Source organism: Echiichthys vipera (assembly GCF_963691815.1).
Source record: "Echiichthys vipera genome assembly, chromosome: 7".
Classification (NCBI taxonomy): domain Eukaryota; kingdom Metazoa; phylum Chordata; class Actinopteri; order Perciformes; family Trachinidae; genus Echiichthys; species Echiichthys vipera.
The window spans coordinates 32,586,551-32,590,716 of NC_139832.1; positions in this window are offsets into that span (position 1 = coordinate 32,586,551).

Sequence of the window (4,166 nt, forward strand, 5' to 3'; positions counted from 1 at the left end):
TAGACTGTGGCTTTCAGGAAGAAGAGCGCCTGCGCAGAGATAGGCGAACACGACGCGGGGGAACCTACTGACGTCGACAAGCAGCACAGCCAATGAGCCGTGGCGCCGTTCATGCAGCATGAGTATCACCGGATATGTCCCGACCCGGACGACACGTTTGGCCTCTACCGTATACATTTATTATCCCCAATACATTAGAATGACATTATCAAATCATGCACAGTATTTACCCAACTGATACATCTGTTTCAAGGTGGACTACACATGTGAATTGATGGAAGAAGAGTAAGATGGAAGAAGAAACTATTATGCCTTTATTATGGGAGGGACATTGTAACTTCGGAATTCTGGAAAAAAGAGAACTTTTTTTTTTACATTCAGTCCAATCATTTCATTAAAGTGGAAGCAAAAGAAGTCATTACCTGCTATGAAAACAAAAAACAATACAGTGGATTGTCAACTTACTAATTCTACAAGGAAATGTCATATCCATAAAACTAAATTATCCAAATCTCGGACAAACTTTAACCCCTTCAAACATGAATTTCAAAATTATTTTGAGTCTATCGAAATTATTAATAATAAGAGATGTATTTATACCGCTAAAAAATATTACAAAATCTTTTTTAGGAAAATGTAATAATATTTGTATAATATATTCATTTCTTTGTATGCATCTGTTTCTGCTTTATTTATTTCTTAAATGTTCTGCCTTTTTATTTGATTGTGTATTTAAGTAGTCTTTTTCCCAAGTTCACTTATGTTATGTCGTTATAATTTAAGATTGTAGATCAGCCTTTTTCTCACAATAAAAGTATGATGGCTACATTTGGACCTAGAGTAACAGCTAATTGTATTTTGAGATCGGTTCATTAACTTTTAATCATTATTATTATTATGAATGCCCTCCACTCACAAAATTTCATGCACTCCTTGGATAGCATATTTGTCATAAAATATTTAATATTTGGAAAAGGAGAATTATGAATTCAACATTATATAAGGCTATTATTAGAGAGGAAGTAAGGTTAGATGAGTTAGCAGTTTCCTAAATGAAGGCCTAATGTAGGCTACACTGTTTATCTGTCGGGAAACCAAATATAAGATAGCCTTTACTGTCATTGCACAAGGTACAATGAAACTGAGGGCGCCCCCACAGACCCACCGTGCACCACCAGATAAAAGAAGACAATGTTAATGTAAAAACAGTGCCAATGACATTTTTAAATAAGGACATGAGAAATAAAAAGGATGACAACAGAAAAGCAAAAACTGTAAATTCAAAGGTGCAGTTGTGTTAAGGTACTTTGAGGTAGGAGGAGGTAGACTGTGTTGTTTCTTCAGGGCTGTTTGAGTAGGGGTGTGTGTGCGTGTGTGTGCGTGTGTCTGTGTGTGTGTGTGTGTGGGCGGGGGTTATGGGAGACTCTCCGTGTGTGTGTGTGTGTGTGGGGGGGGGGGGGGGTTATGGGAGACTTTCCGTGTGTGTATTAGTTAGTTTGTTTTTCAGATTAAACTAAATGACTAAAGAGGAGGGAGTTAGCTAATGTCAGTAAACTAAAGTCAAAAGTTCAGATTAAACTAAATGACTAAAGAGGAGAGAGTAAGCTAACGTTAGTAAAGTAAAGTCAAAAGTTCAGATTAAAATAAATGAATAAAGAGGAGAGAGTTAGCTAATGTTAGTAAAGTAAATTCAAAAGTTCAGATTAAATTAAATGACTAAAGAGGAGGGAGTTAGCTAACGTTAGCAAAGTAAAGTCAAAAGTTCAGATTAAACTAAATGACTAAAGAGGAGGAGGTTAGCTAACGTTAGTAAAGTCAAAAGTTCTCTCTTTCCTTTTTGTTTGTTTTTTGTTGTAGTATTATGAATAACTTTTACATCAGTCAGTAAGGCGAGTGTAGATAGAGCAGGATGCTGGATTGTTGACACAGCATATTTATGTTGAAAATAAGATACAAATAGTGTACTTATATCTGGACTGTACGTTTGTTTAAACATTTCATATTTTCTCAGTATGCATCCTTAATTTTAAATAAATAATAAAAACTAAATTTCTTCAAGCCAAAATATAAAATTTAACATTAGTGACTTTAGCTTTTTCATTACTGTGCTGTGCTGGAAAGTGCAGTAGTGACATGTAGTTATCCTTGATGATGTGTGTGTGTTTGTGTTCTCTCTCATCAGGTTAGTTGTCACAGAGAGTAGTGTTTCTCAAAGCACTGTTTCTGTTGTGTTTTTAACCAGAGTGTGCATTTGTTGTGACCCATCTGATGTGTAAGCTGAGTCTCATCGTGCTGTGGCGTTGTCAGTTTCAGTCTGACAAATGGCTCATAAAATAGCTAAAAACAATGGGGTTCTTTTGCATTTGTCAAGGCAAATAATTGAAATATTATAAATGTATAATATTATAAGAAAAGAGTATTCCATAATCCTTCCATAATTCCTTAATCCGACTAACACGCCCTCTTTTGTAGAGGCAGAGCTGGAGGCTGATGGGGAATCATTGTCAGTATCCCTGGCGGAAGTCACTGAGGTAGTCAAACAACTCCACAGAAGCAAAGTCCCAGGGATTGATGAGATTTGTCCAGAAATGCTGAACGCTTTGGGTTTGGAGGGGCTGTCTTGGTTGACACGTCTCTTCAACAATGCATGGAAGTCTAGGACAGTGCCAAGGGAGTGGCAGACAGGGGTCGTGGTTCCCCTATTTAAAAAGTGGGACCAGAGGGTGTGTGCCAATTACAGGGGTATCACACGGGATGGGATGAGGATCAGCACCTCTAAATCTAGGGCCATGGCTCTCAGTAGGAAACCGGTGGATTGCTTACTCCAGGTAGGGAATGAGTCCTTACCCCTAGTGAAGGAGTTCAAGTACCTTGAGATCATGTTCACGAGTGAGGGGACGATGGAGCGTGGGTTTGGTCGGAGAATCAGAGCAGCGGGGGCGGTGTTGCAGTCGCTCTACCGCACCGTTGTGAAAGGAGAGCTGAGCCGGAAGGCAAAGCTCTCGATCTACCTGTCAATCTTCGTTCCTACCCTCACCTATGGTCATGAAAGCTGGGTCATGACTGAAAGAACGAGGTCGTGGGTACAAGTGGCCGAAATGGGTTTTCTCAGGAGGGTGGCTGGAGTCTCCCTTAGAAAGAGGGGGAGTCGTTCAGCCATCCGTGAGGAACTCGGAGTAGAACTGCTGCCCCGGCGAACCGACCCCAGTTAAGCGGTTGCAGATGAGATGAGATGAGATGAGATGAGTATTCCATGTTGCAAATCTTATAACTATAGCCAGTGCGGAGCCACATAGTATAGCCCTCCCTCTGCAATCCCTGAGCAGCCAGTGCCCTGGGTGTTGGCCGAAGAAGGTATAGTACTTAGCCACGGCTTAACGTTTCAAACAAGTTTTCTCCACTCAGTGACACACCCGCTGTCACTGAGTGGAGAAAACTTGTTTGAAGGAAACAACACTGGTTTTTGGCAGCGCCATTCTGAGAAACGTGGACTTAGCGACATAAGGAACCGTAGTAAAATGCGTCACAGGGACCAGAGCGCACGACATTAAGTCCTATGTGAAATTGCTGGCTCAGGATAAACCTTAATATGGTAAGATTGTTCTTCACGTTTGCAATAATGACACCTGGTTACGACAACTGGAGGTCACTAAAGGTAATGTGGAGTCAGTTTGTACATAATGTGCAAAGCCTATGTTAGTGATGACCTGTAGAGGGTAGCACAGTGGCGTGATGGTTAGCACTCTCGCCTCACAGCAAGAGGGCTCCTGGTTCGCATCCCGGCTAGGGCCCTTCTGTGTGGAGTTGGCGTGTTCTCAGCGTGGGTTCTCCGGCTTCCTCCCAAAGTCCAAAGCAACACACACACATACACACACACTCACTCAAATCACCTGAAACTGCATTTACAAACCATTCCACCAGGGTGTTTTAACAAGACATACAATTTCTTTCTTTGCTTTCTTTAATTAAAGCTTTTTTACAGAGCATGGCAAAACGTGTGACTAAAAGTGTTACTTCCAGTAAATAAATTCTAAAATAGAGATAAAGGGGTCCAGGCAATAATCAACATTAAAGTATATATAGAGAGTTTTGGTGAGAAGGCATTTTTTATCTATGCAAACTTTCAACCTTGGGATCAACACAAACAATGTGACGGCTTACAGACA